Source organism: Callospermophilus lateralis, chromosome 12 (genome assembly GCF_048772815.1).
Source record: "Callospermophilus lateralis isolate mCalLat2 chromosome 12, mCalLat2.hap1, whole genome shotgun sequence".
Classification (NCBI taxonomy): domain Eukaryota; kingdom Metazoa; phylum Chordata; class Mammalia; order Rodentia; family Sciuridae; genus Callospermophilus; species Callospermophilus lateralis.
The window spans coordinates 102,220,581-102,245,436 of record NC_135316.1 but is presented as its reverse complement, the minus strand read 5'-3'; the positions used below and the strand labels follow the sequence as shown (position 1 = coordinate 102,245,436).

The following is a 24,856-nucleotide window of genomic DNA, read 5'->3' as shown; positions in this document are numbered from 1 at the left end:
AACCAATATTATTTTCAGAATGTTCATATGACTGATATCAAACATCCCAGAACATCACACATTCTCATTTTCTGTGGAATACATAATATGCATTTTAATGTGTTCCCTTTACATCTCTTAAGATAAAACATACTCACAAAGCTAAAATATTAAGAACAGAAATTAAAATGGACAAACAGCATCCTCTCCTATAAAAACAACCATTTAAAAGGAGCTCAACAATAGAAGCACACGTTCTTTCCATATCTTTAAAGGGATATATATGTTTCCTTGGTTCATTCAAGTCTCAAACACCAGCTCCTCGGCTGCTCTCTTTTCTGTTTTTCCCATTTGCCCTCTTCCTCCTGAAAATCCATCCCTGCCTCACTGCAAGTAGTGACACTTGAACTCCTCCTCCCAGCTCCTTTTCTCCCTGTATTTATGACTTCCAAAGGCAGTTCCTTTGTTCGTGGTGGCTTTTCCCACTGCAACACAGGAAACCTGTGAGAGCAGCTTCATTTCCTGCTTAATGCCTGCAATCACCATCTGGGAGGCTTGCAGACAGCAGGTGTGCTGTAAACATGGGCTTAAGACTGAAATGAATGAAATATTTGAGGAAGTTAGTCCTAAATGACTAGCCCAGTGGATTCTCTAATCTTTCCTTATACAATATCTTATTGCAATCTTTCCCATCATAATGGTAAGTATCTTACCTTGTATAGCCCTCAGCACGAACTTAGATGTGGAGGCTTTTATCATCCCTCCTGCAAAATTCCATTTACAGCCTCATTAGCAGCCAAAGTACCAAGGATCAACTTATTGTTTTGATATACTCATCAGAAGACTTCTTGAATAGGTGGAGGTTGTCTCCCAGTCATTCTCCGTCCCCCCATTGGAGTCTATTATCTTCCACTTAAAAAAATCAAGATCTTAGCCTATCGACAAGAAACCCACATCAATTGTACTCAGAGTTTTGGAAAGTAGAGATTTTTAATTGTAAGTTTCTGCTTATATAAAGATATATAGTCAATTGACTTTGAATCATTTATAGTTAAGTTCTATGGTTGAATTGATTTTGCACATTGAGCAACATATTTGGGTTAGGAAACATTAAATTATATTTATTAAGATCTTTTCTGTGTTTGCATATAATCCTATTGACTTCTATTTCACCATTTCATGCATTATCACAACTGAAAGAAATCTCCTGCCAGAATTAGTAGATAATTTTCAATAGACTTTAATTTCTTCCTTGTAATGAGAGAAAATTTCTAACCAACCAGATTATTTTGATGAGTAATAGAAACTATTTACAAAATCAGCCTTTCCCCATACCTAGCATCAAGGCGGAGGCATGGTGAATTAGCCAATTTTCTCTGGAATTTGCTATACTAATAACTGCCCCAAAGTCTCCCTGACATACAGGAACCAGCATTTATTTCCTGCTCAGGTCATGTGGTGGCTGCACCTCTTCCCTGTGTACTTTTCTAATTATACTGAAGGAGCAGCTGCTTTGTGACTTGCCATTCTTATGCCAGACAGAGAAGCGCAAGAGGGTTGAGAAGCCACCCAAGGGCTCTCACAGCTTCTGCTTAGGACTCTCATGAATTCCTCTTGCCTTCCCTTGGCCAAGATAATCCCAGGACTAAGGCTGCTGTCAGGTGTGGAAGTCTCCTCCTCCCGCCCTCCCACTTCACATGGCAATGGTATCAAGGAGGAATTGGGCACCATACCATTGCCTGTTTCAATAAAGCCACAACAGGGCTTGCTAGCGCATGTTTCACAGAACATGTTAGTGGCTCTACAGGGATAACTTACTGAGGTTTTAATATAGTTCTCTTATAAAGATATCGAACACCTTTTTAGGTGGTTACTAGCCAAGCACATGTCTTCTTTTTTGATATCCAGTCCTTTTCTTATGTAATTGGATTTTTTATCATTCTATTATTGAGTAATAAAGGTTGTTTATACATTTTTAGGTACAAGTTGTCACATAATAGTATTGAGAATATTTTATCCCATGTGTGACATTCTTTTTTTCATTTTCTTAACAGTGTCCTTTGATAAGTAGAAATTTATTATTTTTATTATGAGGAAGATCAATATATCTAATTTTTTTATTTGTGTTTCTTGTATCACTAGATTGTGTTCCTTTTCTCCTAGATTCTTTGTAGTGTTAGTTTCTACAGTTGGTTGTGTATAGTGTGAGCAGAGTCCAATCATTCTTCTTTGACATTTATTTCATTTTTCTAACACTATTGTTGGAAAAGTTTCATTTCCTCTTTGGATTGACTTGGTGACTGGCTGGAGCTGCAGAGACCCCCTTCACTTTTGTCTTTACGTACTTTGGTGTAAACATCTTTTCACAGTCTATGCAGTTATAAAAATGGAGGATAATTTATCCAATACACAAAAAATGAGTTACTGACACTTTACCCGCCCCCAACATACAAAGTCCTACAATGAGAAAATTTAGGCAAAAACACAATCTCACATCCTGTGACTAGTTCCTGTTATCTTTGAGCATGCCTGTGACATTTCAACAGATTTATGATAGTAAGATATGTATGGTAAATGTGTTTGCACTCTTCTGCAATTTCTCAATGTGGGAGTTATGGTTTGGATATTAGGTTTCTCCCAAAAGCTTCTGGGATGCAGGAATATTCAGAGGTGAAATGATTGGACTGTGAGTGCTGCCCATCCTCGTTTGATGGCAGCCCTTACCCACTCTTCCTTTCTGCTTCCTGACCCTGCTATGAGCTGAGCAGCTCTCCTCTGCTGTACTTTCTTCCATGATGTTCTTGCTGCCTCATCCTGAGCCCAGAGCAATGGAGTCAGTGGTCTATGGAACGGACCTCAGAAACCATGAGCCCCAAATGAACTTTCCTTTCTCTAAGTTGTTCTTCTCAGGTATTTGGATCATGATGATGAAAAAGCTAACTAAAATAGCGAGTGTCTGAAAATATGACTTTTAGAAGTCCATTACATATTTTTTCTCCTCATTTAAAGAATTATAAGACATACACTTAACATCTACATATTATTTTTACATTATAAGAAAGAATGTTGGGGAACTCAGAATTGCAATTTATTTTCATTGTACAGAAACACTAACCAAATGTAAAATTGAATAGTTTATTTTTACAGCCAAGATGAGCACAAGTCAATAATTACAGCAGTCAAAGAATTTCTCATATGATATTTACCAATTATCACATGACATATTTTTAACCATTTCTGGTTAAGCATGTTTTCACACTAGTTTTGTGAGGTGTTTCACAGGGAATAAAGCTCTTGGATTAATTAATTTCAGGAGATACTAGGTTGGACAGAGGTAAAAAATTTTCTCACTACAGATGCACCAGAACCTTTGACTACCCATAGACACCAGACATCTCTAAGAGGACATAGAAATCCACATATTTCTATTCTTTAGAGTGTAAGAGTAACTACAGAACCAGCAAATCATCAAGCTCAAGAAAGCACCTGTTACTGAAATTTTTTAGCAGAAACAATAAGATTTTTTGTCTTTATTGATTGCAATAAAAGATATAGCTTCAATTAAATAACAAAAAAAATCCATTCAGTAAGAGAGCCAACTAATATTAAAAGGGAACAAGTGAGAAAGTGAGAAGAACAAATAAAATAAAATCACACTTGTAAAATTAAATTTTCCACTAAAACACTGAAGGGATGATGAGGCTGATAACATGAAGTATGAATTGAAAACATCTCTAATAGAGAGGAAGTGAGTGCAGGTCAAATCATCAGAAGGTAATGATAGACATGCAACTCTTCAGCCTTAGAATTATGGGTCTTCTCAGAGAAAAATAAGCACCACAGTCCCAGATGTGAGGTAGAAAGAATTATTGAAGTGCACGTTTTATACTTAAAACCAGATCTCAGTATGAAGTTAAAAACAGCTGACCATGATCAAGAGAACAATAAATTAGAAAAAAATTCACAAAGTGAAAGAATCAAACATATAGGTCATCAACACAATGAGATCACCTGTAAAGGATCAAAATCTCTCATAGCTAAAACACCAGAAGAAGTGGAAGCAGTTAGAGTTAAAATGTTATCATTCAAAATGTTGTCTCCAAAGGTAAATTGTGTTCATGTATGAGGGTAGGGAGGTAAGAGAAAAAATAGTCTTAATAAAGTTTCAGAAAATACATTGCCCAAATAAAGTTCTTTACTTCCAAATGCATAACATGGAAATGTAAATAAAAGTACTTATGGGGTATACTTATCAGATATACTTATTTTCAAAGTGTTAGAGATTCAAACCTATAAGATATGACTCACACAGAAAATTTTTAAAACTTTTTAAAAATTTACAAAATTTTTAAAAGAAAATTTAGTAAATGAGCAATACAAATGGACATAAAAAGGACAAGACAAATTGGCAGGGATAAAATCAAATATATCAGTTATGATAGTAAACTAAAATATTTTAATCTCCACCCTGTTAAAGTAAAAAAGAAACAAAATCATAAATCAAAGTGTGTGATGTTCAAGAGATAAGTCAGTTTCAAAAAAAATGAAGAAAAATAGAGGTAGATTCACAAATGGAAGAATCAAATATATAGGTTATCAATAAATTGAGATCACCTATAAAGGATCAAAATTTCTCACAGATAAAACGCCAGAAGAAATTGAACCAGTTAGAGTTAAAATATCATCATTCAAAATTTTAGTTACCAAAGATTTTTCAAGCAATTAGCAGAAATGGATGATTTAAATTTCAAACTCTATAGAATTTAACAAGAAACCAAATTGAACAAGAGTGTGGTATAATTTTGATTGACAATTTGAATGTTAATGAATATGTGAAATCATGAAATTTTTGGTCAGAATCATGTATATTTATCCATAAAAAATGTTAGAAATAAAATGAGAAATAGGTGAGATGTAGAGCAAAATTCAAGCAGGACATAAGACTTGAACAAAATAATCCATAGGCAGAATTCATTATATATAACAACTTTTCACCCTTCTGTAAATAACCTTCCTTAAAATGTCTATACAGCTGGCCCAGGGGCCCGTTTCATCCCAGTGACTTGGGAGGCTGAGGCAGGAGGATAGCAAGTTCAAAGTCAGCCTCAGTTCCTTAGTAAGACCCTCAGCGACTTAGCAAGACCCTATTTTTAAAAAGGGCTAAGGATATAGTTCAGTGGTAAACTATCCTTCAGTTCAATCTCCAGTACCTGTCCCCCAAAACAATTTGCCATAGAATATTTACGAAGATTGGTCACGTACCTCAGGTACTGCATCAAAAACAAAAGGAAGTATTGAGCGAATGGACAAATGAGGCACAATCAGGAAGAAACTGTTTGTGAAAGACATGTCTGTCAAGACTGCTGTCCAAAATAGTCAAAGAACAATTAAAATGTAATTTTTTTTTTTAAAAAAAAAAAAGGACCAAAGACATCAATGAACATCACACCAAAGAAGATATGTGTGTGGCATGAAAGGATATGACAAATTCTCCACATTGAATGTCACCAGGGAAATGCAGATTAAAACAACAATGAGATACCACTACACACAAGTCAGAGTGGTCAAATTCAAGAACCCTGACAACACCAAACCCGGGCATGGTGAGATGTAGAGCAAGAGAAATGTCCATTCATTGCTGATGGGAATAACAATGATACAGCCGGTTAAAAAGACAGTGTGGTGGCTTTTTACGAAACTAAACACACTCATACTGTAGGATCTACCCAAGGTGCTCCTTGGTATTTACCCAACGGAACTGAAAACTTATGACTGCGCAAAAACCTGCACACAGATGTTTATAGGAACTTTATTCATCATTGCCTGAATCTGGAAGCAACCAGCATGTCCTTCATCTGGACAGTGGATAAATAAACCGTGGTTCACACAGGCAATGGAATATTATTTAATATTAAAAATAAATGAGCTACATGAAAATACCTTGAAGAATGTTAAGTGCATATTACTAAATGAAAGAAGCCAACCTGAAAAGGCGACTGTTGTACGATTGCCACTATACAACTTTCTGTAAGACAATCCATGGAGATGGTAAAGACACTGGTGGCTCTCAAGAGGTTTGGGGAGGAAAGGCTGAACCAGTGTAACGAGCACAGAAGACTCAGGACAGTGAAATCATTCCTGATGATATGCAAGGATGGATACATGTCCTTATACATTTGTCCAGACCTGCCAAGTGGACAACACCAAAGTAAACCCTGATGCACTAAGCAATTTAGCAAGACCAGTCTCAAATTTAAACATAAAAAAGGCTGAGGATGTGGCTCAATGGCTAAATGCACCTGAGTTCAAACCTTGGAACCAAGAAAAAAAAATCCCTGATACAAACTATAGACTTGGGGTGATAATGCCATGTCAGTGTAGGCACGCGGTCTACAGCAAATCAACCTCTCTGGTGGAGGAGTGGCAGTGCGGGTGTGCGGGGATGGGAATTCTGTACTTTGTGTTGAATACTGCTGTGAACCTGAAATTGCTTGAAAAAATAAGGTGTATTTAAAATATCAAAATAACCTAATATTTGGTTTCTATGAGCTATGTTCATAGCAAAAAAAAATTTAAAAAATGTTCAAAACTGTGTTTAAAGGAAAGTGGAATCCTACAACTTAGAAGTCCCTTTGAGAAGTGGTGGAAAAGGCAGTAAAACATAATCCCAGAATAACATACTACAGAGAGTAACACAACCCAAAATTACAGCATTTAATCCTCATTTAGTCCTAACAAGTGTTTTTTCCTTATCTGCGGAGCATCTGAAAGGTTTGAAAGTGACCCATTCAAAGTCACACAATCTGTAAGCAGCTGAGACAAGACTCTGGTCCTGTCTTCTGTCTCTGATTCCAGGCAATCAAGATACCACATTGTCTCCAGGACATAAACTAAGATCACAACTGGGAAACATTTAGTTAGCCAATCCCTTGACTCTATAAACTAATTTTTTTTCATATTTTAAAGTTTCCGAAGATAGTATGAATCTTAAAATGATTCCTTGCAAAGAAAAAAAAAAAGTATTCTAATTGTCTGAAAATAGGCAAATTAACATTAATGGAAAGTATCTATGGATTAGAATTTTTACCCAATTGAAAGATTAACTTTAGTAAGAATGTGTGTACTTGGATTTTAATTTAAATTAAAATCCTTCATTTGCATTTAAAATGCCTTCACAAATATTGAAACATGACTATTGTACATGCAACAAGAGAGAGAGAGCATCTGAAAGGTTAAGTGACCCATTCCGAGAGAGAGAGAGAGAGAGAGAGAGAGAGAGAGAGAGAGACTGTCAAAAGCAGAGCAATGTGGTTAAGATAGAAACTGCCAGGCTTTCTGGAATACACAGTACTTTTTAAAGACAGGTGAGAAGAATGTGATTAGTTCTCCAAATGGACCATCAGTCAAAAAATAACACCAATCAGTCATTAACTAACTTTTAGGGTTAGCCGCTTATCTTGGGGGAAAAGAATGCTATTCACTCAAAATCACATTTTATAAAAGTTGAAATGCCCACAAAACTGTTATTCTTTCCTTGCAATGAAATTATAGATTCACTTTCAAGCTGCTTAATAGATCAAGGATTATGAAAAAGGTTATAAAAAATCTATGGGTCACAGCGGTGCATATTTTAAAACAACAAAAATGTCCCAGAAAAATGTGCAGACACTGTCCATGAAGAATTAAATTTTATTTTGTTGTGGGTAATAAGATTGATAAATATTTTCTACTCATAGTTTATTTTTCAATGTGGAAATTTTATATAGCATTCCTTTTCTTCTTACCACATCTGTTACTCAAGTATTTGCAATTATTGACATGTTTTATAATCAAATGTTTTAAATCTAACAAACAGGTTATTTTAGGCATATTGGAATGCTACAGCACTTTTGGGGGGGAGGGGGGTGTCACCACAGTCCACTACAAGACAACTGTCATCTGCAAAGGTAGAGATCTGCTATAATTTGGACCATAAATGTCCTCCAAAGCCCTTGTGTTAAGTGCTTGGTCCCTAGCATGACACTCTTGGACCATGGTAGAACCTCTGAGGGGGAGGTCCAGTGGGAAGTCCTTAAGTCATTAGGGGTGTGCCCTCAAAAGGACTGTGGGACTTGGCCCCTTCCTCCCCTTCCTCTTCCTCTCTTAGCTTCTTAAATACCAAGTCAGTTTTGTTCTGCCATGTGCTATGTGGAACCCCCAACCAGAGGCCTAAAAAAGGGAGTCCTGCCGTCAGGGACTGGAACCTCTAAATCTGTGGGCTAAAATAAATCTTTTACCTTTATAAGCTAACGGATATCTCAGGCATTTGTTATCAGAATGGAAAGCTGACTCACAATGTCCATCCATTTCTGTCTGTTGCTAAAGCGTCTGTGATGATTTGTCCAATGCCCCAACTCAATCCATTATATTACCACTATGGTGATATTAAAGCTAACAGATATCATGGATCCTGGAATATCAATTATATCTCTGCTATTATTCAAACAATTGAAGTTAACAAAAGTAATATTATAAAGCATGATAAAACTAATTAGGCTTTTATCTTCAGGATTTGGTTTTTACTTTCTGATATTTAAATCTGTGACATCATGCTTCTTCTAGGGTCTGTTCAAAACCCTGAATTAAATACTATTCAATGTTGAAAAACCACTTGAAGGGGCTGGGGATGTGGCTCAAGCGGTAGCGCGCTTGCCTAGCAGGCTTGCTGCCGGGGTTCGATCCTCAGCACCACATACAAACAAAGATGTTGTGTCAGCCGAAAACTAAAAAAATAAATATTAAAAAGAAATTCTCTCTCTCTCTTAAAAAAAAAAAGAAAAGAAAAACCACTTGTAATATATTTCCTGGAGCTTCACTAGTGAATGCAATCCTTTAAACTTAAAAGAAAAAAGTTATTTTTTCAAATGTACAAATATCAACTTTATTCATTGAATTTTTGGGGGGTGGGGAGGTACTAGGAATTGAACTCAGAGGCACTCAACCACTAAGCTACACCCCCAGCCCTATTTTGTGTTTTATTTAGAGACAGAGTCTCACCAAGTTGCTGAGAGCCTCACTGTTGCCGAGGCTGGCTTTGAACTTGAGATCCTGCTGCCTCCACCTCCCAAGGCATTACAGACGTGTGCCACTGCACCCTGCTTATCTGTTGAATTTTAAGAAAGCATTTCAGAACTGTAAAGATTAAGTACATCACTAGCAAATTTGTTACAAATTTAAATTTCCTACAAAAATGTACCATCTATTTTAAAAGGGGCCAACATAGTAATTTGGCTTCATTAAATCTGAATGAAAGGCCTTTATAATGATCTTACAAATGTTTCCCATGGAATAAAATATAAGGCTGTCATCGGAAGCAGAGTGTCCAAGAATCAAGAACCAAATGATTTTATATGGTAGCATAAGAGAAAATAATTTTTATTTTAAAAAAATGCTTAAACACATCAAAATACCTTTCTTTTTTTTCTTTTTTTTTTTAAAGAGAGAGTGAGAGAGGGAGAGAGAATTTTTTTAATATTTATTTTTTTTTTAGTTATTGGCAGACACAACATCTTTGTTTGTATGTGGTGCTGAGGATCGAACCCGGGCCGCACGCATGCCAGGCGAGCACGCTACCACTTGAGCCACATCCCGAGCCCCTCAAAATACCTTTCTTGAATTTGATATTATTTTCTTTTAGGATTTCACAGTGACACTTTCTATAGACTCCCTTTAGCCCCTCCTCATTGAAACTAGAAACACCATGCTCCTTACCACGTTAGGAGAAAGGTCCCAACCTCCCGCACTGCCCTCAATATTCACATGCCCTCCAAAAGAGTCTTCAGCTCCTACCAGGGCTCAAAGCCTTTATTTACGCAAAATATGTCAGCAAACATTAGAATGCAGATTCAGATTAAGTAGGTCTTGGATAGGGCATAAAATTATGCATTTTAATATGATACTGATACCTCTGGTCCAAACAGCATACTTGTAACGGCAAAGATACTATGATTGAGAGGGCGGATGATTGATATCCAACCCAGCTGAGTCCAAGTCCTACCCTTCATTAGCTATGTGGTCTTTCACAGGTCATTCCCCTGAGCTCTAATTTCTTTCCCAGTAAAAGAAGAATATCTACCTCACATTTTTAAAATAGTATAGGGATAATGAAAAATTTATGTGGATTCCTTAGAATTTAGTACTTAACACATTGCAAGTGCTCAATAAAAGATAGCTATTGCTTTGCTGAATATAAATACAAAGTTGGACCAGATGAGTTTGGGTAATACAGTGTCTTTACAACTACCTGGCCACTAAAGTAACCCTTGACCTACACATGAAGCAATGTCATACCCAGAAATCAAATTAAGCCTGTCATCTCATGCGTTACCAGCTAGCTCATTTTATTGAGAAAGCAGACATATTAAGTCATAATTGGCAGGAATATAATTAAGACTTGAAGTGTATCATCAAAAATCCATCATTTATAACACTAAGCAGTTTTTCAATGACTAAACTTTGTGTCAAAAGTGTTTACTAAATTAATCTGTATACAGCCAGACCATCGTCACTGGGCTCATTTCTGCCACTTTGCGACACCAGGCCCCCATCAGGAAGGATGATTACATCTACAACCTTCCACTTGGTAAAACAAGAAAGGTGATCACAAGGCTGTAACTGCATCACCAGAAGAAGTCTCCTGATTTAAAAATAAATATGCTGCCTTCGCCATTGCATCCATCTACTAGCAGGGGACCAATACACATTGACAACATTGTGTTTCAGAAGCATTACCCCGGAATAATTACCTGCTCCTTCTCTCTGTGGAATGCTATACCTGCCAAGCCTCTTTTAATCTGGAAGTGGTAGGATTTACTGATTGCCTTTTATTACAGTAAAAAATATCTTCTTCTACCCCTAAAAAATTGGAGATAAATGATAACCCATTGTCACCAGCACTACTGTGTATTTGCAGCCTACAAACAGGGAAGGTCTACCTACCTTCCAATACCTACCCAAAAGAGGAATCTGGGTGACTCCAACCAGCACTGGGGACCAGAATTTGAAGGTAAAGGAAATCTCTGATGCTGAGCTCTCCTGATTCTCAATAAAATCTCTTTTCACAGAATAAGATACAGGGGGAATATGAGCAAGGCGAGGACTGGGCGAAGAAAAGCAGTGGTGTCCAAGGGATTCCTCTCCCTCCCTCCTCATTTATCCAACCTCACTTTCCTTTGGTCCCAATCCATGACCAGCTCCAGGTAAATCTGTATCCTGAGCTCTGTCCCAACTCTCTTCCATGGGCAATAACTTCATTCCCTGTGAAGTTACAGATTTTTAAAAATGTTTTCAGGTGAACACTTCAAGGTTCAGAGCTTGGAAAATAAAAGAGTTGTAGTTACTGGAGCATAGAATAACAATGTTTATCCAGAGAGGAGTGGCTAGCAAGGAGATGTGACTCAGAATGTGATGGCATTTGCTCTAAAGAGAAGGCTTTTACCTTTGGCCAAACGGAAGAATCCAGCAGAAACATTCGGTTGCAAATGAGATCATGAAAAGATTCTTGCTCAATAAAATATATGTAAGTGAAATTTACTTGTAGAAAAAAAGGGGCTGGGGTGGCTAAATCCCCATGGGCCTAGATTCTTCTCACTCTGCAAGCAACCTCTCCAGGATCTCTCCAGGAACCCTGGGTTCAAGGTCACCCTGTGCAAATCACTAGAAGGAACTGTGTACATTGGTGTTTCAAATGGATTGGGGGGGGGGGCTTTTAGCCTCTACAATGAAATGCTTACAGAATTTGTTCCTTTAGTTGTTTTCTGCAATAGGAGATTTAAAAATAAGATTTGAAATAGACCCAGAAAGCTGAACTGATTATCTCGCTCAATGTGAAGGAGAAAGTTTCTGTGTTACTTTTCCATGTTTAAACCATGCATCTCCTTTTAAATCCATGTGAATGAAGGCTAAGTGTGATCACAAGTGATTCCTTTACATCTTTGGAACTACAGTGACCCATGGATGAGCTCAGTCTCTGTTCGCAGGTGAAAGCTGGAGACCCAGGTTTCATAATTTTATAGAATCTTCTGTCAGGAATCTGTATGGGAACCATACATGAAAGAGTAACTATATTCATATGCTTTTTATAAAAATAATGGAATCATATTTCTCTACATAGAATGAGAAATAAAAGAGAACTATACATCAGGTAGTGGGGCAAGGTGATAAACTAATATCAATATACAAAAATATGAGACTTGATTTCATTTCACATTCTATTTTTACTTTTTAGAAAAACACTATATCCTAGAATAATTTAAGAGGCAACCTCTGAAAATTTCTTATAAGGAGCCTATCATATACTTAATATTAGCTCATTCATCAATTTAGTTTGATCACAGGATCAAGTTGAATTAATAAACAATAGATTGAATTATTGCATTAATTTTTAATTTTTTAAAAACTTGTGGGTGGTGAATTATTTTAATAGGAAAGATAAAAGCATCCAATTTCAATGTAGATGTTATATCCATTGTAATAATGCTAACATTAATAACCGTCAGTGATTTATGAAATTTACACATTATTAATGAATTAAAATTTTGTTCATCTCTTTGCAAAATGTAAATACAATCTATTCTCAATTAGAGAAGAGAAACATAAATAATAAAAAAAAATTTCTATATCATCTGTAATTGACTTTGGCAGTGGAGCACAAGTTCAGGAAAACACACACACACACACACACACACACACACACACACACACAGAAATTTTCTTTCTCCCTTCCATTCACAGTTACAGAGCCTAGATCTAGATCTAAGGATGGAGCCCTGTGTTCAATGAACTGTAGATTTTTTTACGAATAGATCTCCAACTGCATGAAACCCATCACATGAATCAGTTCTTGGAATACTTGACCATTTTTTTAAAAGGACACCCAGGTTGTGGTTGCTACGGCAGCACATATACTAAAATTGGAACGATACAGAGAGGATGAGCATGGCCCCTGTGCAAGGATGACACGTGAAACGTCCCATATTTTTCAACAAGGTTCTCAAAATTAAAAAAAGAGGAAAGCAGAAATTAAGGGTTTCAAAGTACCTTTTCAAGATATAGTTATGATTTTGCTATCCAATAAATATCACTGGGAAATGAAACAAACAAACAAACAAAAAAAGGACACCCAGGTGGTCATTTACTTATTACCAATTGTCAAGCAACTGCCACATTCTAAACTCTCAAAATACAAAATGAAATAAAATAAAATCACTACTCATGGAGATAATGGTAAGAGAGATCAACATAAGCAAATAATTACAGAAATGTGATATATGTGTAAAAGTGTGCAGAGATTCAGTTGCAGTGTGGAAGAGAATGTGATCATACCTACATGTGAGGTTTGACAGTGGACGTGCTGGGCAGAGAGAAGGGCACACTCAGGACCTGGACTGGAGTGGCATTGATGGAAACAGCAATGATGGGATTTATATAGACAGACAGACAGACAGACAGATGTCGTTATTAGCTATCTCGGATGGTCATGAAGCCACCACGAGGCTGGAGAGAGTATTAAATGGGACTTATCAAGCACCTAGCACAGAGCCTAGCACTGAGTTAAGTACTCATTAAATGTCACCTACTATACTTTTAAAATCTTCAATTTAGTATTAACAGCAGTGCATAAGACACGAGTTTAATCATACGGACAGATGTTTGCACATGGTGAATAACACACAGGCCTCCAGCACACACATGGACAATGTGCAGGCAAAGGAAACCTTAAGAAGCAGAAGACACACTCCCTGGCCGCTTGATCACACACCGTTCAGCAAAAGCACTGAAACATTTCTTCCTGTTTCTTCTTCTGTCTCTGCTCCCCAGCAGGCTCAGCCCTGAATGTGAGGGTGCACATCCGCACTAGGGTTTGTGCCGCCCCTGGCTTATGTCCTTGTCTGATCCAGGCTTTGGGGATAATCCACCAACTTTTCCACTTCCTTACTTCAATGATCCCTTCAAAGCCTTCATTTGTCATTGCCGACACACTTATTCCCTTTTGACTCAGATAAAGGTCTGCCTTTTCCCAAGAGGAGTCTTACAGACTAAAAATTTTTAAAAAACACTTTCTTTTTGCATTATCTTCATTTCAATGCATTAAGACTAGAATTCTCCTGCTTCCAATGTCTGTGAAGAGATGGACAAGAGTATCTTAAAAGGTAAGAATAAAGACACTAAAGTGTGGGAACTCTTTTCAGTAAGTATGCAAAGCTCATTTCAGGCTTAGCATCCATCTGGGGTGGATCAGCTTCCTTATCCCTTTTTTAAGTAAGGAAAAAATAGTGTGGAGGGCTCTAACTCTGAACTTTTATAACCAAAAATCTAGCTTTTCGTGGACTGTGAAACTAAGCATGAGGTCATGATTTCATTCTGCTGAAATGTCTTCAAGGAGTTCATGTGAGAAGGGAAATTCTGTATAACAAATAAACAAAGTTATGTAATGTTTTGAACAACTAATAAAAAAAATAAAATAAACAAACATAGAAACACTGAGGCCCCAGGCTACCCACTTCCCAATTAAAAAAAAAAATGTATCTGGAAACTGATAATGCAACATAAATCTCACTCCACACACACTGAAGAAGGGGCTGGAACACTGCCTTGGGGGAGGCACCCACCTGTACAAAGCTATGCATCTAGAGATACTTCCCTGTTGAGAGCTCAGAAAACTGCATATGATACTCACATCATCAGGGTGCCCGGATGCAAAGGTCAACAGTCCTTCAAGGGACTGTCATAAACAGGTACAGATAGGCTTCAACTTCTACAGCAAAATAGAGAAGGTCTGAGCCACTTCTGCTCCACTTCATGAAGGATTTGCTCATCATTCCATTGAAAGTCAACAGCAGGATATAGAAATTCACTGTTCTCTACTTTGGGTACACACCAGGTGCAGTTCTTCACTACCAATCACTAAAGACACAGAGGCACATAAACCATGCAGCTAAGAGCAATTGACCTTCAGATTTCTTCACTTGTGGGGGTCACTTCCACAGCTCTAGAGAAAACCCTGTAGTAGGTGACATATATTTTGAAATGTAAGAATATTTACTGAATTGATCTAGTCTATGCTCTCTTTCTATTCCATCTTCTACCTTTGGCTCATACCAAATGGCATTGGAATGGCTCCAAGTATTTTTGAAAAAAAGGGAAGCTGAACAGAAGATACATCTGTTTTGATATTAGGGGAGCTTCTAGTCACTTCCATGTCTTCTCAGGCCATAGGAAAGGCTCTGGGAACATTCCTCTGGTTCTTTTGGGTAATGACAACAGAAGACCAAAGATCAAGTCATGAAACTCTATGCACTCTACCATCCCAACACACATCTGAGAAGGTGAGAAGAAATAAGTTTGAAGTATATAGAGCTAAAGACAACAAATTTATAAAATTATAACTATATCATACTGTGGATCTTCTGATGTTCATGGTATTTGTCTGCTTTTAAAACATGCAATTTGTACTGATTGATTTTTTTAAACTAAATTAGTATTCACATTACCTAATTTTTTTATACCTTCATTTTATTCATTTATCTTTATGTGGTACTGAGGATTAAACCCAGAGCCTCACATGTGCTAGGTGAGTACTCCACCACTCATCCACAACCGCAGCCCCACACATTACCTAATACTGTACTTATATTTTTAATTCATTTTATTAAAAAGAATCCCCAAAATGTGGGCCCTACAACATATGAATCTACATATCTATTTTAGATAAAGATGTTCACCCATATGTGTGCAATATAGAATTACATTGTAGAAACATGAAAAAAATTCAGGCAATAAAGTTGAAATCTTATAATTATGTTCATAAGCCATTTAAATAGAATAATGGATTAAATGACAGAATAATGAGGCATATTATGCTTGGTCAAAATATCTTAATATAGTATGAACCAGTTAAATACAATGTATCAAGACTACACTATAATATGGAATAAATTATAAGATCTTAAATAAGTGCAAAAAAGAAGGTATAAAGTTGTGTTTAAAAACAAATTTCCACCAGACAGGGGGGCACATGCCTGTAATCCCAGTAGCTCCGGAGGCTGAGTTGGGTGGATCATAAATTGAAAGCCAGCCTTTGCAACTTAGTGAGGCCTTAAGCAACTTAGCAAGACCCTGTCAAAACAAAAACATAAACATAAACAAAACCCAAACAACAACAACAAAAAACAGACTGGGGATGTGACTCAGTGGTTAAACACTCCTGGGTTCAATTCCTGGTACAAAAAATAAAAAATACTTTTCACTAATTTTAAAAATGTAAGAAAAAAATTTACCTTCATTAATCTCTTTGTTTATGCCTGTATTTGAAATACTACTAGTAAAATAAATAATCTTTTTAACATTATCTTTTTCAGACTGTGTGTAAGAAGTCTTTTGAAAAACACAAAGAGTACATGAGTCACTCAGAAACAGATTCTGCTGTATTTTCTGGTGATTATGATGAGGACTAATTCCTATGATTACTGTATTAGTTTCCTAGTGCTGCTATAACAAATTACTACAATTGTGTAGCTAAAAAACCACTCAAATTTATTAGCTTACAGATCATAAACTGTTCTCCTTGGGCTCTAACATCAAGGTGCCCATAGATTGTGCTCCTTTTGGAAGCTCTGGAAGTTTATCTTTCCGTGGCTTTTTCAAGGTTCTAGAAGCTGCTGGCCTTACTTGGATATTGGCTTCCTTCTCCATCTTCAAAGTCAGCAATGGTAGGCTGAAGCTCTCATGAGGAGTCACTCTGATTATGATTTTTCTGTGTCTTTTTTTATGTACAAGTACTCTTGTGATTACATTGGGTTCGCCCAAATAATCCAGTATAACCTAATTAACAATCAGTTCCTCTTTGCATGCAATCTAATGTATTCACAGGTTCTGGGGATTCAGACATGCATGTCTTTGGGGATACATCATTCTGTCTACCACAATCGCTAAGAATTGCTTGGTCTTGAGATTCTGACCTTTGATTATAAGGTCAGAATATAAAATAAGTAACATATCATCTAATATGTTACTCTAAAAATAAGTAACATATCATCTGTCCTACACCAAGAAGACTACACATAATCAAAGATCCTCAAGATCAATACCAACCTAAATACAGTGTTTATCAGTAAAAACTGTCTGCTCTTTGAAGACTTACAATTTCACATCTCACCCCTTCAGCTTTGACCCTAAGGGACTAAGTGTAGTACTCCATCATTCCCCTCATTGGGCACAGATACTGGTTCAAAGGTGATCACTTGGCTCAAGCTATGTCAGGCAGAGTTTTCTTTGAGCTTCCAGGGAAGAGCCTTGGCCAGGGAATAGTGAAAATGTAAACTTATAGGATGCTAATTTTCATGTCCTCCTGAAAACACACCCATCTACAGAAGGCACAGTAAATATTAAACTGTCGATGGAAGAAGAAATGTGTGTGCTGGGCACTACTGTGTGCATGTGTATGCGTGTGTGTGTGTGTGTGTGTGTGTGTGTGTGTGCATGACAGAGAGAAGGAATAGGTTGTTTAAATCCCTTTACCTTTCATTGAAAAAGTCACTTTTACCCCGTCCTTCTTGCTTTGTGAGCACATAAATTATTTGCTTATTTCTGGATGTTTGAATTGGGATCTTGCCATTTCCATCCAAAAGACTCTTAACTAAAATAGATGCTGTGTAATTTTGTTATATGCTCAGTGCTGTAATTAATGACAAATGAATTGAAAACATAATTAAGAAAGCAGAGTCCCATCAGGTCACAGGAACAGAACAACTCCTGATCTGTGCCAAGCTGGGCTTGCTGGTAAGTGTGATCTGGTCCCAATGATGACTTATTACCTGCAGTCGGGTCCTGTAGGAGACATCAATAATGTTCTCTTGAACACTTTCCAAATTCATTGCCTACATAGGACAAGTAATAGCAAATATTCTCACTAAATATCATTCCCCTCACTATAGCCAGTTTGCAGCATAGAAACAAAGACCTTCAATTCAAGCAGAGGTTATAAGCTCCACATACAGAGGTACAATAATAGCTACCCAAGTCATTTCACTAAGTAGTAGTGTCATCTTATACTGCCAGTGTTATCATGCATTGAATGAATGAGAAAGTGAAAGGATATGCAATGAAAAAATAAGAACAAGCCTACGACGTTGGCCCTGAATCATCCAGTAACAATAACTACCTATTACTGCTCCTTTGTGATCTGTTCATTCATTTACAACAATGTTTTCTAAGGTTATGTGCTCTATCACACTGATGAAAATTTCTTCAATAATTTGGCCCTAATCCCAAGATTCACATGGACATTCATTATCCAAAGTTAAAACAATAATATAATTAAGTATTGATTAGAAATAAGTTTATAGACTGGCTAGTTTTCTAGGTATATAGAAATTATAAAGCACCAATTATATTTCTTTATAAAATTTTAAATTTGTTAATAAAGACCTTATTTTTACATAATGAGATGGATCTTCTCAAAACAGTTGCAAGTAAAACTTGATTAGCATACAAATTATACTTCTTCCCTTCATTCCTGTATTCCTGTTATTTCTAGAATGCCAGGTTATAAACGTAAAAGCATTCTGTCCCTAACCATTCATTAACCAGAGTGGAGACTCCTCTCCTGGGTAGAAACTAAATCCAAAAGCATTATAGAACAAAGGTACTTCGTTTCTGAGAATAAAATGAGAAAGGGATTTTTTTCCTCTTCAGCTTGAACTTTGCTTGGGTTTCCATTTACTCTAACAAAACACTTTAGTGACAAGTTATCATGATGTAGAATAATATGACTTGGGGTTTGGTCCATTGTGCATTTCAAAATTGAATCTTATGAACACTTTTTTTTTAAAAAAAATAGCAAAATAGAAAGCTAGAATCTTAGATTTTATGCAGTGGTTTCTAAATCGTTGCTACCTTTTATTGATATTACAGGGTCTTTTAGAATCTGTCCAAAGAAGCTGTGGACTCTCTCTTCATAAAAGTACTTAAAAATACATCAATTCATGCCATTTTAAAGAGATTCTAATTGGCTGTTACCCAACCACCTATGTTGTACCAATTCCAGGATAAGAATTCCTAATACCGCATTACAAAGATTCCTCATCACAATTCAAATTATTCTGATTCAGAACCACATCAGAGATTAGCTGAAGGAACACTATAAAGGTTGAAAGCAGATCGGAAGGTCCTGAGCAATCAAGGGGCATGGAAGGATATTTTTATGAAACAGCTAGTCCCCCAGCATTTACCCCAAATCCTTCATAATCACACTAGAGACCTATCTAAAAGTACAGACTCGCTCTCCCACCTCAGATATGGCACATACTGGGATGAAACAATTACCCAAGGGATACACTACATTCTTTTATCCTTCTGTGCTTTTGACATGATTTTCTGTCATGAAAATTACCTTTTCTTTTTTTCCAAAAGCAAATCCCTGGGCCCACAGGATCTCCCTAACTCAGGGTCTCAGTTCCCCAGGAGAAGGTCACTCTCCTTTCTCCCAGAGCCCAGAAGTCTTCCCTCCTTCAGACCACTGTAAAGAATAGTGTGTGTGTGTGTGTGTGTGTGTGTGTGTGAGAGAGAGAGAGAGAGAGAGAGAGAGAGAGAGAGAGAGAGTGTTTCCTTCTATGCTGTGCCTATATCAACTATGACAATTCCTTAGTCAATTTGAGCTACTATTTAAAAAGATACCATAGATGGGGTGGCTTATAGGAAACAGACATTTATTTCTCACTGTTTGGGAGCTTGAAAATCCCAAGATCAAGGCACTGGCAAAACAGAGCCTGCTTCCTGGCTCACGGACAGCACCTTCCTGCTGTGTCTTCACATAGTAGAAGCATCAAGCTAGCTCTCTGGGGCCTCTTATTTTAAGGACACTAATCTACTCACAAGGACTCAATCCTTATGACCAGACCACTTCCCAAAGGTCCCATCTCTACTACCATCACCTTAGGGTTAGGCTTCCACATGCTAACGGTTCAGGGCAAGGGGCAATCCTTGAGACCACAGCAATGTACAGCACAGCACAGAGGCTTACTCTCTGAACAAATGCCTCAGGTGGAGGCAGAGCTGATTTCCACTAAAAGGGTATAATGGGTTCTTGAAAAATATCTCCCCCAAAATCATGCCTTTCCACAACATCAGAGTGTCATCCAGTTTGGAAACAGGGCCTCTGCAGATGTACTTAGTTAAGGCCTTAGAGATGGGTCATCATGGATTTAGGGTGGGCCTAAAGAAAGAGATTTGGACAAAGAGAGGAGCAGGGAAGACAACCAGTTAAAGAGAGTTGGAGGCTGGCACACAGGAGCCGCCACAAGTCAGAAAAGACCGGGAAGGAAGCCTTCCCTAGACCCTTTGGAAGGACCATGGCCCTCCCGACACCTTGATTTTAGATTTATGATCTCCAGAACCATGGAAAAATGAATTCCTGTTGTTTAGGTTACCAAATCTATGGCTACTTGCTTCAGCAGCCCTAGGAATCTCTCCTAGGGAGTGGGGCAGGCGTGCCTCAGTTGTGGACCATACAGGTCTACTGCAGCTAAGGGAGAAAGGGCTCCTAGGCGGGTTTCTGGAAGGGCATCCGAGGACAAGCACGACTTTCCTAGGACATTTCCTAGCATCGATCCTGAGCAGCCTCTGGACAATGTGCTGAGATTTAATGCTATCCTTAAATAGGCTAACTGCTCCCCTGAGCATGGTGCCACTTCTCAGCACGATCCCATCTTCCAGTGCCTACAAAAGCACAATCAAAAACATGGTTACAAAGCAGACAAGTCCTCCGTTAAGCAGCCAATCAAACGGAAGTCCTGGGCAGTGAAGAGATCCTAGGGAAATAATTCAAATCTGTTGGTCAGTTCTTTGATTAATAATGGAAAATGTGTTCAAGTTGAACTCTGACTCATCCACAAAAATCTTAGTTTTATTCATAAGGAAAAACATAATTGTGGGGCGTGAGCCTCCTCAAAACACAAGATGGCATGTTAAACAAAAGACAACATGGAAGCCAGTTAAGGAGTGCTTTTGTGGTAACAGAGCCAAACAGCATTTTACTATTCAATGTTATCATGGTTGCTCCAGAGAAGGAATAGCTAAGTATGTCCCTCCATATTATCCTTCGGTCCTAAAATTCCTATAGTGAAAACTCAAAATGTATTTCTGAGACACTTTATTTTCTAGTCTCCTTTACAATTTATTTCAGTCCAATTATCATTCACTTAAAAAAAAAAATCTTAGTCCTGAATGTGGTCAGTGTTAGAAGGTGCCTAAGAACGTTCCCTGCTCAAGGCTCCCCTCTGCTGGCCCCCCAACCCACTCTGCCATATTTACCCTGCTTCAGCCCTTCCCTGCCTATTCAGCAGAGCAAGGGACAAAAGCCCATGCAATAGCAAGTCTTGTACACCTTTTAAGCAGTCCTTTAAGTCTCGTTTGATCAATGGGTAATAGGGCAAAAACTAAAGTGCCCATCCTTCTGCGACTGGACTATACCTGCTAGACAACCCTGCAGAATGGTGGCTCTTAATGGGACCTCACAGTGGAATCACCCAGTAAGCTTTTAAATCCCCGATGCTTAGGTTACCTAGCAGACAAATCAAATCAGGAGATAACTGGGCACTCGTTTTTTTAAAAATACTTCTGCAAGATCTAAGTGTCCTTGCTTCCTCTATGAACTCTTTAAGGAAAAAAGCCACTTGACTTAGATCTCTTTTAGAAAATCTTCATTACTTGAGTCTAAGATTGTATAAATCGCTTTGTTTCTATTTCCTCTGGCTATCTTCCCTCAGTTCTCATTTGACCCCTTCCAATATTCAAATCTGGCCAAGTATGGGCTCCTCAGGAAGGTTCCTTGACCACCATACCTAAGGCAACCCAATGCCACCGTGGCCACTCTTTCATACTATCTCAATTTGCTTCAATGAGAAGCTCAATGACAGTGGTTCCCTTGTTTATCAGCCCATCCACAGCACCTCAGGTGGCTCTATGTACATAGCAGGATCTCCAACAGACACATGTGGATTAGGTGAATGATTAAAGGAATTTTGATGGTGGTTTTACTATTAAATTCTACGTCTTAGAGATCACTGATATGCCATCCACTTGAATTCTTGTAATCCCTTGTAATCTATGTTACTTTAAAGTTAAGAAAGAAATTTCGCATATAGTGTCTGAATTATTCCTTACAATATCTTAGAGGAAACAAGTTATTATAGTATCATTTTTACAGATAATAAAATGAGGGCCCCAAAAGCTAAAAACAAAACAAACATTTTCAGGTCATGCAATAAGTGGTATAAGAACGTCTTCTCTAGGAGGATGTCATGATGTCTAGGGGCCATTCCTGCCCCTTCTGTGGTATCCAACTCCACAACTGGAAACTGGTTGACTAGATAAGCCAGGGGCTGGAGTAACACCTATGTACAAGGTGATGTCAGCAGGTACATGTCCTGTCACACCTTGGTGTAGACCTCTCACACCTCCAAAATCTTATTTACTAATAAGCCCCACCTGAAGACTGCAATCCCTCTCGATCTCTCTCTTTATGTAATAGAATTATACAGACGAATGTGTCTAGACTCAAGCATGAATTATGCCACTTGAGTTTTGCTACTGTCTCTTTTGTAATTACAATAAACCACACTTGGGAACATGAGTTCTGTGATTCTGTCTCATCACTACAACCACAATTCAGTAGGAACATTAACCCTACCCACCTTCCAGCTCAGCAAGACAAGACAACAGTGTGGAAGACCTTTTCAGGTTATCATCTACTCTATATTTTCTTGACATTAACATTTCTGCATTTTTCAGTTAACTGTTGTGCAGTACAGGGCTTTGGGGAGAAACCCTGGCAAAGCAGTTAATATTCTTATAAATGACTTTATACATGACCTCAAAATAGTTGCTGTTTCATCCTTGGGACTCTCCAAGTCTCAAATGTCTCACTACTGCACTATGCCAGACCATTTGGTATTATTTATCAGCATCCACATGGCACGAATATTTCAAACAGCAAAGAGGCTAAAATTATTTAAAAATTTAAACAGGAAGCCAGAGAATCCTGTTTTCCATCCTTTCTCCAAATAGAAGACATCACATGAGAAATAAATATTTATGGAGAACCAAAACTCATCCATCTTAATTATTGTATGCCAGATGAAAGGGTGCCACACTGACGAATACGTTACTCTGTACTCCAAACAGATACTTGGTAGAAGGCAGACTGAAAGCATGCGTGGGTGAGTCACATGGTTCCCACGAGGAGGAGCTGGCTCTCCTTTCCTCTAGATAGCTAGGCAAAATCAGACTCCAAGTCGACTGTGAAGGTGAGCCAGAAATGACAGGTGTGAGTCCATGAAAGTAGATACACAATCTAGGATCCGAATGAGTCAGAACCCAGAGTCAAGTTCACTTACTGCAGAGAGAGTGGAGAAAGGGAGGAAATGCAGATTTACAGAACTCAGTTCAAAATTACCCAGAAGGATTTTGCTGCCATTTTTGCCTAAGACTTGCTGAGTTCCACACCTGGCAAGTGGTGGGACCCAGACTAAGTCACAGTCTGTTCAACTACTCACCCTCATAGCAAGGACTCAGTATCACAACTAGCTACAGTTCACTTTATATATATCCAATACCAAAGAAAATGTGACCCTGAAAATGACAATCTGACTACTAAAAACAATTGTCATTTTAATAATTTGCTGATACAAACAATTTTGAATAAAATAATTTTGTATTTGTGCTTGTTTTCAGATTGTGTCAGTAGATACACAAGAATGATTTGAGGTTCAGGGAGGCAGAAGAAGGCTCATGTGAGGAAGTGAAGTATCTGTTTTGTTCATGGAAAGATTTGGATCTCTGTCACCTTAGTTTTATTTATCAGTTCAGGAATAATGCAATATATGGGCCTTAAGCAAGATGAATCTGACATGCCCCCCCGAGAATTCTATGTAGTGGGAAATGGGACGGCAATCTTGAAGGGAACAGAGGACGCTTCCCCTTTACAAGGTGTTTCTGGAAGCCAGCAGGAGTGCTGGGGAAAGAGGCCACAACCACTCCCCCGGGTCTCCTGGCAAGCCAGGCAAAGGAAAGAAGGGTGTGAACAACTACCAGCTCTCCAAGGGGCTCACAGCCTAGGAAGACTTGGAAAGTATCACTGATTGGCACAGGTGCCAAAGAGCCCGTCTTGCCTGCACCATCTAGCACTTTGGAAGAGGGGAAATTTTTATTTTTTTTATGAATACATTTCTTATTGCTGCTGCTGCTGCTGTGTGTGTGTGTGTGTGTGTGTGTGTGTGTGTATTCCTCTCTTTTCTTTTAACATTCATTTGGTCTTTTCTTCCCTGTTTAAAAACTTTGGCATTTCTCCTGCTTTCCCTTTTCTCCTCTTTTTAACATTTTTCTTCTTTCTTTTTTCCTTGTTTTCTTTTTCTTTCCTTACCGTTCATCTTAATTTTATTTTTTAACATTTTAGTTACTGTTATGTTTTACCCCTCCCTTTTCTGTCATTGTTGTTATTGGGCTTGCTGTTTTATTTGGTATTTTCTTCACTTCTTACTCTGTTTTGCTGCTGCTGTTTTTCTCCCTCCTGTGCAGGGATGGGGAACCTGAAACTTGAAGCATGTTGGGTGGGTGTTCTGCCGTTAAGTTATACTCACAACCCAGCTTGGAGAAATTTCAACTTACTGCAGCTATGACCTACCCCAACTCAAACCCTGGCAGAAATATTAATATTAACTTAAAGAATAGGTGAGATAAGAGCCCAGCCATTGACTAGTCCCAACTAGGCGCTGCTGGTAGAGGCTGAAGTCCCACTCCGTGACATTCACCTATACAGCAATGGCACAGAGAACAACACGAT

At 38.0% G+C, this 24,856-nt stretch overlaps 1 protein-coding gene and 1 pseudogene across 1 annotated transcript in view; one reads left to right on the top strand and one right to left on the bottom strand.

The window, feature by feature from the left end:
* The window catches only part of Itgbl1 (integrin subunit beta like 1), a 240,460-nt gene that overhangs the window by 61,771 nt on the left and 153,833 nt on the right, over positions 1–24,856 (bottom strand). The gene's annotated exons all lie outside the window — the stretch shown is intronic.
* Positions 12,900–12,998, top strand: LOC143411893 (U6 spliceosomal RNA; annotated as a pseudogene).